The 14,030-nt window shown below is 47.9% G+C and overlaps 1 protein-coding gene across 7 annotated transcripts in view; it reads left to right on the top strand.

Annotated features, from left to right (window-relative positions):
• Positions 1-14,030, top strand: part of LINGO1 (leucine rich repeat and Ig domain containing 1) — a 285,485-nt gene that overhangs the window by 238,151 nt on the left and 33,304 nt on the right. For 2 of the 7 annotated variants that reach the window (XR_003095416.1, XR_003095415.1), the window contains exon 1: positions 688-782. The exons of 3 other annotated variants lie outside the window; for them this stretch is intronic. The gene's annotated coding sequence lies outside the window, so the exon portion shown is untranslated. Of the gene's footprint in view, positions 1-685; positions 783-14,030 lie in introns of those variants that run through there. 2 more of the 7 variants (XR_003095417.1, XM_025210839.1) reach the window with 2 other exon arrangements.

The following is a 14,030-nucleotide window of genomic DNA, read 5'->3' as shown; positions in this document are numbered from 1 at the left end:
GGCTCGTCTCCTCCCGGCCGGGGGGCGCGGCGCGGGGGTCCCTGAGCCCGGGCAGGGCTAGGTCTGGAGCTCCCCCCACAGCCTGGGCTGCACGAAGGGGCAGCTTGGCCCCCAGTGTGGGGCACAGCCAGCCTGGCTCCCACACAGGTGGTCTCAGCTTCCACGGGGATGGAGAGGGGGGCTGGGCTCCCCACTATGCTGCCTCGCAGGCGGGATTGGCCCCGTTCGGTTCGGGCACCAGAGGCTGTCCCTTCTGACTGGGATGTAAAAGCGTGTGGGAGCGAGAGGGGCTGGTTCGCTCCGGCCACTGGAGCTGGCAGGCTCAGGGAAGAAAATAGGGCGGTTGCTTCAGCTCTGATGCATGTGTGCAGGGACTGAGCAGGACCCTCTGCCAGGCAGTAAGTGCTCGATCACACGACCCGGCTCTCCAGCCTCTTTCTGGGTAGCTCACCAGCACAGCTCTGAGCCCCTTCAGTGTCTCTGTCACCATAGCAGCTAGACAGGCACACACCTCGTCCTTCCAAAGTAAAATTGCCTTCCTGCCACAGACAAGTGGGCTTGCACTGCGGCTCTGTAGGGACTGTTTCAGAAGCAGCGCTGGGTCACGTTGCTGAGTGGAAGCCCCCAGCCCCATGCCATAGTCACAGTGGGTGCTACACATGTCCCTGGCATTTGTTCCCTGGCACAGCAGGTACCCAAAGACACCCTGGCACCTGTGTTTGATCAGCAGCGTGTTGGTGAAGGACCAGGCGAGTCGGCTCAGAAAGCCAGTTCTGTCAAAGGTTTGCCTCTTTCCCCAGTTGGGGCTTTGCCTCTTCCTTCTCTGTCATGCACCGAACTGGGCTTTTAACAGTGTTTTGCACCAGGGTTTGTCCATCTCCCCATCCCAGCTCCTTCAGTAAGGCTTAACCCTTTCTTTCCCATCCCGCTTGTGGCAAGTGCACTAGCTCTGAACTCTTCAAGGCACAGATTACAGTGGTGAGCACTATGGAAATGAGTGTACACAGTCAGTGAAGTAAAATGAACTGGGTAAAGATGGAGAGCTGAAATGACACTCCTGCAGACTTCAGGGGCCTGTACAGGGCCCTGGCTCTCACACCCCCATCCTCTCTTCCCTGAAATTGGAATGGCAGCACCTCCTCAGTTATCCAGCCTTGGCAAGGTCACATCCCCCACTGTCTGTTAATTATAGCCCTCAAGTATCTGAAACCGTCCATTATCCTGTTCCCAACCCTTAGGAGAACTTTCTTCCCATCTGCCATAGCTCACAAAAATGAGTAGGATGCTGCTTTAATGTCCCATGGTACTTTTTCGTCTGGCTTTAGGAACCTTTTCCAACCATCTCTTTCGGGGAAAAGGTTTGGTGGCTTCCTCTTGTCTATGCCAGTGTGTTCCTCCTGCCATCCAAGGACCATGTCTCCATTTAAACCGTCCCTGGCTCGCTGGGGTATAAAGTTCCAGTGCAGTTTTGTTCTTTCTCTTAGGTGGTGTGAGCTGGGGACAGGGCAAGAAGAAGAGACACAAAGGCATTTTTTCCTAAGCTCAGTACTGTCCTCACCCCTTTTGCCTTCCCTCAGTCTCCTCCTGGCTCCTTTCTGTAATGTGCAATGCAGGGAAATTCATGGCTTTATATAACTATAGGGAACTGATCTCTCTCTGAAGCTTTTAAATGTTTCAGCCTCTGCTCACATCAATATCCTTCTAGCTCTGTTCTTGCCTGCTAGGTTCAGAGCTTCCAAGGTCCTGCCATGGATGTGAAGGAACTGTCACCCACAAGTTTGCCCTTCATTTTCCAGCCCACTTTTACAGGCAGTCCTTGCTGTTTCCTCAATTGCCTGTTTCAAGGCTGAGCAATCTGAGATGTAATGTAGATCTCCTCTACTCATTGAAATGCACTGTTTTAGCAGGTCTGTCCCAACTTTGGACTTTCCCATTAGTTAGGTAGCAAGTCATCTGCATGAGGGGGGTTCTTTTCTACTTTTACTCTTTCCCGTAAATCTAATTATACGTAAACAGCCTGGGATTACAGGAAGCTGTCGAAATAGGGGTGGACAACACCTCATTCAGATTGCAGCAGCCTGGGAACCTGTATTCTTAGAAGGTAGCTCCTTGGTAGCTGCGGGGTTGCTTAATTGCAGGTTTGTCCAGATGGGAAGATGTTAGATTTGATGCAGTCAGAAATTACTTGGAGGATGGGCTTTCCAATCTTAGAAAGAAGTGAGGTTTTCCCGATGCCTTTTGTATAGAACAAGTCAAGGAATTAATTACAAAACTAATAGTTATACAGTTGCTATAATACTCTGTAGTTATGCTACAACTCTAATGTAATTACTTTGTGATACCTCTAATTACCACTGTTTCACATAACTAGAAGGTTAACTGCATGACTGAATTACTTATTATTCCTTTAGTTTCATACTTAATACATTTTTACTGTAATGATGCTGAAGTTATACTGCTTGATACATGTAAGTAATATCAGACCCTATAACTTGAGGTCTAATTTCATTGCTTGATAAATCACTTTATAATAACATTGCAATTATGGTGTAATTATACTGTAATTACAGTCACTGAATTATCAAGTGCAACTGAACAAATCATGGCTCTATGAGGATTAATAGACTTCATCAGGTATTGCCTTGGTTATATGCACTGGACTGTGAGGGCACTATTCATGCATGGCGGTTGCTGGGTGGGTAGGTGGGACTCCTATACCAACCCATGTGCTGCTCACAACAGATACAGCGATCCCATCAATAACACATACTTCAAGAACTGGGACTAGAAGCCTGCATTTTCCACTCCTAGCACCTAGCTCTCTGCCACATGATGGAAAAGACAGCGCCATGTTGGATTTCATCAGCAGGGCCAGGGCCAGGGCCAGGGCCAGGGCCAGGGCCAGTTCAAATCTGAATTTTGCGTAGTAGCCCTGTGCTCTGTTTCTGACGTGTGTTACTGCCATCTCTTGCAATCTGACAGACTTCATATAACGTCCCTGCTCCCTCAGGGTATGTAGGGCCAGCTCTGTTGAATGCTGAGCCCACATCTGTACAGATTCTTTGCCAAGCTTGGGAGTACCCCTGAAAAGCCAGTCCCATGCGCTTGCTCCCAGTCTGCACTCACCCAAATCCAGGACCCCTTTAAGTCTCTCTATCCAGGAGCCAATGGGCAGTGCTTGTTTCTCAGTGGCAGCCCTGTGCTCCACAGAGAGGCGATGGAGATGATCAGCATCTTTTCTTTCATTACCAATTGCTAGAATAAGACACTAATAGTCCTTTCCACCTCCTTATACTTTGCTTTCTGCATGAACTTGGATTCACAAAAGCTTGTGCTGTGTGTGCGCGTGTTTGTGTGTGTAATTTAGTTAATCCATAAAGGTGCATATCTTCCCTACCTTCTGTATGTGAGCTCAGCTGAGGGAATTGCTCTCTTCCTCTACAATGAAAAAACCTGATTTTTATATCATCACTACCTCTTGATGGTATATGTTGTACATGCTGATGACTCCTATTTCCCCCCAGTTTAATGTTATATGGTAATTAGTGGGACCATCACATTGGGTCATCATCATACAGGTTCTCTTCCACTTCCACTTCATTTAAACTCCCACTCTTCCTAGCTCTCAGTTCTTCCCTCATACCACTTTCAGAGAAGGTTTCTTCCATTGCCATCTGCCAAAATAGGCAGGTCAGAGTCTTATCACAGTGTAAAAGAGTTCTTATTCCCATCTAGGCCACACAACCTCCAAAGTCTTCTCTGTGTGAGCTACATGCTTTGCAGGTTACAGCACAGGATGAAAGAGCAGCTTCTCCCAGGCAGCTATTTTCCCTGCCTTGCCAGGGCCTAGAATGGAAGGAGAGTGCCAGAAGAGCTTACTTTCCTTCTGGAGCAAGCAAGAAGCAGGGGCCAAATTGTGACGCTCTGAGAATGACAGCCCCTTCTGTGCCCAGGAGGAGTGAAGAGGTTTATGCAATGAAAGACAAGAGCATATAAACAGGAAGAAGCAGCCTCGTGGAAAACCCTGAAGGCCAGGATAAGCAGTTTGAACCTTTGGGCCTGACTCAGCTCCTCTTGAAGTCAATGGAAAGGCTCCCATTGACGTCAGCCAGAGTTGGAGCAAAACCACAGGGCTTTGAAAAGGAGGAGCAATTGCCAAGATTTGCACAGTGGGTGACATGGTCAGAGTGGCAGGAAATTGAGATGATTGTAGCAGTTCTGTTTATATTTAACTAAAGCTGGGGGTGAGATGAGTTGTAGGGAAGCCAGGGAGGAAAGGTGCAGTAGTTAATGGAGAGCTGAAGGCTCAGCAAAGAGAGAGAGAGAGAGATTAGAGGGGGAATTGGGTATTGGGCACAGCCTGAGTGTGTGGATCAAGTGAGGACACAAAAATGACTGGTCTGAGCGTGAGAGGGAAAGGATGGTACTTGGGAATGACAGATAATGGTCTTATTAGGTAGGACAAAATATTAGGGGTTCAGCTTTGCCTTTGTTAAACTTAAGAGGATGACAAGAACTACAGGAGCTGATGTTGTGATGGGTGGATCCATTAGCATTTATAGCATTGCTGCTGTGTATCATTTACTCATGGATGTGAGAGTTAGGTATCCTTTGGACTGCTGAGGCTGAGAGGGAGCCCAGTTCACACTGCATCCAGGTCCAGTCTCTAGGAGAAGGTGAAAACAAATCTGCTGGGGTGTTAGCTGAGCTGACGAACTAAGCAACCAAGTATAACCCCACCAGGACATATCAGGGGTACCCTTGCCCAGAAAGCTGGCATTCATGTGGCTCTTGCTCAGCTGGGCCACAGAAGGGCACCTCCCCTGCAATTTACACTCTGTTCCTCTTCCCTGTGAGGCTCAATGGAAGAGAAAGAATTCAGGAGCTCCAAAAATGCCACTTTTCCGAATAGACAATTGAACTGAACATTTTGGGTCTGCTTGACCTGAATTTCAATATTTAATTTTTTTAACTGAGTCAAACTTTCATTTTGTATCGGTTCAAGAAAAACTGCACTTCCTTTGTGGCACATCATAGGATGGGTAATTCAGGCCCCCGTTTTCTCCTTGGGGGAGCTACATCTCATAATGCAGTTTGGCTCCCGGCCACAAATGGCATCAAAGCTCATACTGGGTGCATTATGGGGGATGTAGTTCAGCTGGACAAGCATACCTTGTATGGAAGGATGGGGGTATCAAGCTGCCAGAACTACAGTTCCTAGAAGGCAATACCCCTCTCTAGAAAAAATGGAGTTTAACACTAAACTAACTCAAAACAAAGGATTCCAAGAGAATTCAATAAACATGTTGATTCCAGAAATAGTTCAGGATTTCCAGAATCAACATTTTGGGGGGGGAATTTTCATTCCATGAAAATCAAATTTCTGTCCTGATTTTCGAACCAAAACAATTTCTGGAAAGGGCAGAGTTGTTCATGAGGTGGAAATACCAGCTTTTGCTCAGTTTTACTCCTCAATTAGATGCTTCTAAAAATCCCAGTCCTGGATCTTTGAATACTTTGGTGACCAGTGTGTGTGGACCTTTTATGACCTGTCCATCCTGCATTAGAATGCCACTGCAGTTGATGGGCTCGCTTGTAGAGTAAGAGGCTACTCATCTTGAGTAATGGGGCCAATGTTTGGCCTTTAGTTCTGTTCCTGCTTTGATGTCTGGCTGGTGTTTTCTGGGTCCAGTGCACAGGAGGAGATGGGTGGGAGCCACTGAGCGAAGAGAGAAGACACCAAGTTCATGTGGCTTGTCTTCATGACACTGAGTTGGAGCTGTTCTGTTTTATATTATTTTCTCTCGCCCCTTCTTTTTTTCCCTCTGTCTCTTCTGCTCTGCTTCCACCCACCATCCTGCAATTCAGACCTTCAGGTTCCTCTGGCAGTTATTGGTATGACAACTGTAGATCCTACTGGATCATGGTGTATGCATGAGAGGTCAACCAGACCTTCAATGCATATGTCTAGTTAGGAGCATGGAGGAGTTGAGGCTACCCAGACTTTCCATCCTCCCTTTAGGCCATTGAGACAGAATCCAAAGGCCAGACTGAGTCCAGACATTTGGTGCCTCCATGACTATAGTTGTATAAGAGTTCAGGAATCAAACCCAGATCTCCTGTGTAGCAGACAAGGATTCTACCACTGAACCACAGGGGACTTCAGGTCCCTTTGGTCAGTGTTACCATGCACCTTGCAAGCTAACTCACACAGACAGAGAGTTATTCCATCCTGTTGGGTACAAGAGCTGTGGGGGTGGAGGGTGATAGAAATGACAGAAAAGCACAGCTGTTTTAATTCTGAGAGCTGATGATAGAGGGAGGCCAACCATCTAGCCTGCTTGGGAAGCTCTTTTTATTCTTCTGAACACCACCTGTAAGTGTGAAGAGTCAAGCCAAGCCAAACTTGTCTCTCCATGACCCCCTTCATATCCACTTTATATTTCAGACCTGGAGCTATCAGCAGTGGGGAAAATTAAGTGCATCTGAAGTGGGTGGGAGAGAATTGCTTTTCTGAGTCATTTATTTCTCTATTTACTTGCTCCCCAAGCTGTCACTGTTGTTGCATTTACTCGGAAACACTGGAACTTTGTGGTTAGAACAGCAGACTGATACAGAGGACCCCTGAGTTCTGCTTCTGACTCTGCCCCTGGATCATTGCATGACCAAAGAGAAGCAAGGCACTCCACTTCTGTCCTTCATTTGCCCCATCTAAGAGATGGAGATAATCAGGCCTTCCCCCCAGGCAAAAGATGTGATGTTTCTGAAACAAAATCTGCTCTCCAGGCGCTGAAGTCAGTTGCCATGAATTTTGTTGCTTTTACTGCTGCCCACCATCACTGTACAGCAGACCTGATCCACTGACTCAGAGCTCAGATTCCCTGCCTTAGATTTCCTCTCCCAGCAGGAGTACAAGAGATCTCATGTGTTTTCTAATCTTGCAGAATGATTGAGACAAGGAGCATTTTCTCCAGCCTCAGGGTATAACATTGTGGTAGGACAGGCAGGACTTTCTTCTGTATTTTAGAGCCTCTAAAATGAGTTGTTAGGACTAAAAATGGAACCAGCTGAATTACTAAGGGAAGGAGTCAGATTCTAGTCTCACATACCTTCGTGTGAAGCTGGTAGTAACTCAGTTGTCCTGAAGGCATCCTTGAGATTAGCATCTTACTGCAGCAGTATCAGGCCCCCTGGTCTTCTCCCAGATTTCCCCACTCTGCTTACTTTAGAGGTATTCCGTTGAAGCCAGTGGTGTGGCCAGGAGGAGGGAGAGTGTTGGACACCTTCAGCCACATGGGAAGCAGAGGACTGTGCCCATCAGCTGTTCCCGGAGCTTTTAGAATATGGCACCATTTTATGCATTAGCCCAAAGCAAGCTTTCTCCATGGGGAAAAGCAGGCAGAAGGTGAATGAGCAGCTTTCTTCCTTAGCTGAGATGACAAGCAGGCTGGAGAACCTCCTCTTAGGAAACCTTGTAAGCCATTCAGATAAGCAAGCCAGAGTCATGGAGTGTAAAGTGCTGTCTGCTGCTTCTTGGTGATGTCTGCACAATAGGCTTGCCCTGTTCTTGCCACACAGACCATCTTGGCATAGTTCTTAGCACAGACCATCATGCATGGTGAGCAGACATGTATGTCATAGAACAGAAAGCACCCTGGGCAGATTGCGACCCAGGATGGTCTTTCTTCTGTTATGAAGCCAGAGCACTTGCAAGGTATAGGAAAGGGTGGTGGTAAGAGGTGCTCCATAGGAAAGGATCCAAGAAAAATTAGACTTATGAGCTTCTCAAGAGTCCTCCTGGAAAACTAAGCCTAATAACGACTGGGTTTGGTGGGCATAGGGTAGGTGGTGGAGGAAATTAACAACAGGCAAGCAGTTTGGGGGCAGAAAGGTCTTTGGTTAGTGAAGAGGTGTAAAGGAAGGGTGCAGCACAGAAGTAGAGTTCAGAGTCCCCACAAATGGGTCAAGGGAGAATGGGACAGACCCTGAGAGAAGAGGACAGGTTGGAGGGAGATGCAACATGGGGAACAAGACCCTAGGGCAGGCAGTTTATATAAAGGGGAGAGAAGGATACAGAGCAGAGACCAGGAACTGGGAGAAAGAAAGGAGGAAAGTGACATGCAAAAAGAGAGTGAAAAGATTCTGAAGGAAGGCAAGGTCCCTCCAAGAGACATCAGACATGATTATGAAAACAGATGGGTGTCTGCTCTGGAAATGAAACTCTGTGCTCTCCCTTTTTGGGTTTCTGTATTTAGAACATATTTCAGAACTGAAATGTTTAGACAGTTAAACTCCCTGATTTATTCTAAAGGCAGAGGATATATGTAGAACTGGGACAAAGGTTACAAAGATCTACCAGGGGCCAAAAAATTGCTGCATGGCACATCGCTGAGCAGGCCTGGTCACCCTGGCAAAGGGCTGTGAAATGGGACCCTTGTCTTCCTCTCAGAACACTGGCAACCATATCTGGGAATTGTTCCTGTCCCTTGTCTCACTGGGTGCATCTACACATGCACTTTACTGTGGAGTTGACTAATTAACACAGTACTCCTGTACTCACTGGGTACAGTAACACAGTACTGGTGCAGATGCCCCGTTGCTTTATATAGTAGCATAATATTTGCCATATTATTCTTCATACATAATGTTATGCTGATCCTTCCCCAGCTCTCTGCTTCCATCCTGACCCCAAGCAAGCTAGACACCTTTGCCCCCTTTCCATCCTGACCCTTAAATCCCCACCAGAATGATGCTGATCTTCACAGGGTGGGATCCTGAAACAGAGACTCTAAATGTATCTTTGTGTTTGAAAGCCTTGATACTACAGCCTCAGTTTTCAGCAGGCAAGGGGACGAGGACACTTGGTTCAAGGCTGAGAGTGAATCAAAGAATGAGGAGAAAAGCATGTTTAGCTGGATCCTGAAAGCTGCTGATTCAGCAGCTCCCATCCCTTATCTGATAAAGCAGGGAACCCAAGGGAACAAGATTCTGTTTATTTTTCAGTGCAAGAAGAGACAGCTCTAGTGGAAAGGTGCCAGCAAAGCCAATTGGGGAGGGGAGAGGAGAAAGGCAGCCTTTAAGACAGTCTTTAAATACTTAACTCAAACCAAACAGCACAAGAAAAATAAAGAAATAAATACAACAAAAGGCCACGGCCTCAATTTTCTTTCAAGTTGATTTTTCTCTCCATCCAGGAGAAAAAAAAATTGGAGCAAGAGAGGGGAATGTATGTAGGGCAAGAGAATGTGAGAGCAATTTTGCTGCCTTTGATAAATAGGAGGCTGGTGTCTTCTGTCACCATGGCCCTGGATGGGTCACGGGTGTTGATGCCAAAGAACTTCTCTGGCTTTTTTAGGAGAAATACTCCTAAAATGCTCCATAGTTTGGCAGGAGCAAGGCTCTGTGACCTGGCTTTGCTGGGATTCCTCCTGGCCTGGTTCTGAGGAGTTCAGAAAGAAGACAAGCACATCAGAAATGGTCATGAATATGGGGGTAGGTGCCATATCTTGGCATAGCCTTCCCAGTTGCAGACCAAGTCAGAATGTTCCACTTAGGTGCAGGACTCATTTAAAAGGTTTGCAGAGGGGCAGTCCAAGGAAATGGTGTTCAGATCTGGGACTCGGGGTGGGCTCTAGGCTTAATTAGGGCAAGCTTGGGAATGTGACCTGCTCTCCTAGGGCTCACCCATCGCCGCAGCAGAGAACAGACCTCAGTCAGTTCTGAATCCAGCTTGGAGCCAAAACTGAAAGTAGGTTGGCTCCTGGGATGCCAGCACCATCCTGAAATTCAAAGAGATTCAGATCCAAGCATCTGGTTTAGATCACGGATTTAATGCAGTCCTGTCAAAACCCTGCAACCGACTTGATTCTGCATCCTTTGCTACATCCACACAGATATAAGATATCCTCTGTTGGTTATGCTTGCCCTCCCCTGGACTTTCTTCCATATATACCATCATACTATATACTCATATAAACCATCTGCCCATGAATCCCTCCCAACACAGACCCCCATGGTACATCCCTTCTGCATAATATTTTACCACTTATTGTTAGGGATGTCTGGCACATCTTCTTGTTGGACTGTAGGAGTAAATTAGGACATGGAGCATGGGAGTTGGGGAATGGAGTTGGGACTGTGACCTGGGAGATAAAGGGGGGAGACTGAGCTGGGAGCTGAAGGGTCAAAGGAAAAGAAAACCCTGCGGAGGTCAGAGAGCGTACGGCCATATGAGCAGTCTGGAATGGATAAGTGGAGTCTGAGAGTGGCTGAACACAGAGATTGGGGCAAGGAGCTTGAAGGAGAAACAGAGACCAGAGACTAGGGGGGCTGGGACTTGGACAGAGAGCCTAGAAATGGAAGTTGGGGCTGGCTGGGCAAGGACACTAGGACTGACATGAGAAGCCAGGAAGGGGCAACTGGTTGCATGTTTTTCATTTTCTAGGTTCTGGTTTGCAAAGCTGCTGAGCAGTCACTGTGTAAGTGGAATCCATGGGAACTGTGCTTTGAATGCATTAAGTGCTGAATAATGCTAAGTACTCTGAAAAATCAGGTGCGAGGTGTTTCAAATTGGGCACTCAAAATAAGTGGACGCTTTTGACCTTAATCTCTCTCTGCTTCAGTTCCCCATTTGTAAAATGGGGATAATACCATCCCTTCACCTCACAGGGGTGTTGTGGAGTGTAATTAATTTATGTTGGGAAGCAGTCAGACACTGTAGTGATGAACATCAGGTGAACCCCATGAGAAAATTAATACTTCTGTCTTCAAAGCAGGGTTTGACAATGTGTGGTAGTGTAAGGCATGGGCTCACACACTGCAAGCCAGGAGAAAACAGAACTTCAAAGAACTACTCATGAAAGGTACACCCTCCATCCCCTGCACTGAGTGACACAGGGGTCCTTTGGGACAAAGCGGCATGTGATCATGGAGGTAATGACTGTTTCATAGTGGACAAGGAGTGGCTGGGAAGGGCAGGTGGATGCCAACAGAATGAAGATGTTAGAGTGGGGGGGTCACAGCAAGGCAGTGGTGCTACCCCCATTAACACCAGTGAAGAAGAGCCGAGAAGTGGGGAACATTGAATATTGGCACCACTTTGCTGAGGGTTTAGGGGTTGGAGAAAGGGTGAGTTCTAACTTACGTGGTACCTGCATTTGGGGTCTCACAGTATGTGAAGGCATGGGCAGTGTGAGCTGGGGTTGTGGATGGGTGTGGGTTGGGGTTGTGCTTTGGAGCAAGAAGCTCAGTGTACCGCTGTGTGCCATGCACTGTACCATGCACGTGTGGTTGCTCTCCAAGAATTCACAGGAACCAGAAAAATCTTGCACAAAGCTCCCAGTGCCTGTTCATCCCAGAGCTGCGCATGCACAGCAGATGGATTAATCAGGCCCTTGCATTCCAGCATGTATGTGGCATGTTAAGGACAGTGGTTAAATGCATGAGCATCATCAATGCAAATCTGAGCCAGGGAAGCCTACTGCCTCTGACCCAGGGTCTCCCCAAGCCTGGGAACTGGCTGCAAAGAGGCTTTTTCATTCTCTCTCGCTGCCTGTTTGTTTCCTTTCACCTTCTACTCTCCCTGCAATCTCTCTGTCCCTCTCCTGTTTTCTATCATCCTCTCTTCCCTCTGGTTTCTCACTCCACCTCCTTTATCTCTTCCTTCTCCCCCATACTGTCTGTCACTCCCCCTGCTCCCATACTGGAGGCCACATCCTTGGTGGGTGTAAACCAGCCTAGTTCCCTCAAAGCCAGTGGTGGATCTGCCAATTTACAGGAGCTCAGGAATTGATCCTCTATCATTTACTCCCCTCACCCAGTTCCCCACATGCTCTTCCTCTGCGCCTCTCTCTGTGTGCGTCTCTCTCCCTGGGTACTCCCACTGCACTGGGAGTTATTTTTGTCTCTTCTCCCTCTCCATTTGTCCTGCATTTATTACCTGTCAGTGAGGCTGCAGCTCCCACTGAGATGCTGTTTCCTGGCAGTGGAAAGTCCACAGGTTTTTGCAGGTGTATCTTGGCTATTCTCTTGACAGAAGGGAAGCAGACTGGCACCAGGAACCCCTCATTAGTGGCTGCCAACAAAAAGATTCCCTTGCCAAGGTAGAGATGAGGTGAGGAAGAAGTGCAGGGTGAAGGCAATGGCATCCTTCACACTAGAGAAGACCTATTCAAGGTTAGGAGGGAGGCAGAGTGGTCACCATTTGAGGCTCTGGAGATGAAGTAGAGACAATGATAGGCTTATCACTAATCACAGGTGCTGCTGGCCTCCTTAGGATGTGCTTGCAGATCAACAGGGAGGAACAGTGTATTGGGGAGAGGACTTGGGACTAGTAGCCTGTCACAGTTTCTTCTTTCTCCCTCCCTGGTCAGTGCTGTTGTCAGGGGAGGATGGCCATGTCCAGCTTGTCCCAGGAAGGTGGCAAGGTGATGGATCATCCTGTCCATCTCTGCTGTCGGGAACAGCATGACCTTTGCCCCCTGCACTCAAGAGGCGTTGCAAGCAGGGAGCGGCTCTCACAAGACAGATTGTTCAGAGGTGGCTGTGTCCAAGCAGCAGCATTAATTGTCTGCTTGACCTGGGTAATCGAATAAATGCTAATAAATGCCAGGAAAGGCCTTGTCTCCTCTTTAGCACAGGCAGGAAGTGCCAAGCTTCATTCATCACTGACAGCAACAGGATGAGGCACCGCTTGGGCCAGCTGGCCCAGGAAGGAGTCAGAGCTTGACTGGGGGGCCCTAGGAGCAGGCAGGGGATCCTTATCCAGGCTCCAACAGAAGCCCAATGACTGCTGGTTTTGCTGTGAGGTACCTGCCCATGACAGCTATGGACATGATCTGGACCTCTCTGGAATCACAGAATTGGCAGTCAGCATCCTCTAATGGCCAACGAGCCCCTGGTGCCAGCACTCTGGAGGGAGGACACTGCCATTAAAATACTTTGTTAAGGCAACAAGGCAGAACTGTTTCTGTGAGACTGTCCAGCCATGTCTGCCTGCCCTGACATCTCCAGAGAATGTCAGGGCTGGTAAAAGCTTTGGATGAGCAGGCCCAGAGACTGTGAGCCTGTGTCCAGCCATAGTAAGGGCAGCAGCAACACAAGCTTCCCATTTGTGTCCCTCAGACCCATTCTGCCTAGCCGTTTCCATGAGCTGCCCCTGAAGCTGCTAGCCAGTGCCAGCTCTGGTGTGGAGGCTTGTTCCAAGTGGGCTAAGATCCTGGGTGGCTGAACAGCTACATGTTTGCTATGGATCTAGGCTGGATTTTGAGTGTGACCACCCAGAGCATTCAGAGAGACAACAGCCCAAATTCCCTGCTGGGAAAATGGGCAAAGTTTCATTGAAGGCACAGGTGCTGCAGGAGGAGAGAATGTGGCGTGGTCACTCCACAGTGGTGACAAATAGTGAGATTGGAAAGGGATTAAATTGGAGCTGGGGCAGCAGGTCTGTTAAGGGTTTCCCTGTTCTAAAGTAAGGGGTCTGTATACACCAGGCCAAGAGATGCTGAAACAGGGGCTGGAAAAGGATAACCCAGAGCTAGAACAGGTGACCTACAAAGGGTCTGTGTGCATAGGTAGAGGGATGCCACACAGCTGAATAGGAAGATGAGTAGTTTGCCCAGTGACAAGCTACTGTCACTCCATGAACCACCTGTCCAGTTCCTGGAAGCATCCCTGTGGCTTCTTGGAAGTGGCCATTGTTTATTGGTTATTTCTCTCCCTCCCATTTCTATGGTCTGGCTGACTGCCCTCTCAGTCCCTCCCATTCCTGGTTCTGGCATCCATCCAGAATGCTCTGATCACAACGACTGAACTGCCAGTTAAAATACACACTCTTGCCTGACAAACAGCCATCAAACAGAGGACAAATAGGTGGTCAGTGTCACGGCAGTCTTTTGAAGACCAAGTAGAGGTGAGAAGAATTATCAGCTTAATCTTATTCACTATCAGAAAAACTGGCTGGAAAAAACTTCAAGGATAGAAATATTGAAAACACCTTGATGCATCTGGGCTGGGATTTTCAAAGCCATCTA

This window comes from Alligator sinensis, unplaced genomic scaffold (assembly GCF_000455745.1).
Source record: "Alligator sinensis unplaced genomic scaffold, ASM45574v1 scaffold319_1, whole genome shotgun sequence".
NCBI classification, from domain to species: Eukaryota; Metazoa; Chordata; order Crocodylia; family Alligatoridae; genus Alligator; species Alligator sinensis.
The sequence above is the reverse complement of the archived record's forward strand: the minus strand, read 5'-3'. Positions and strand labels throughout refer to the sequence as shown.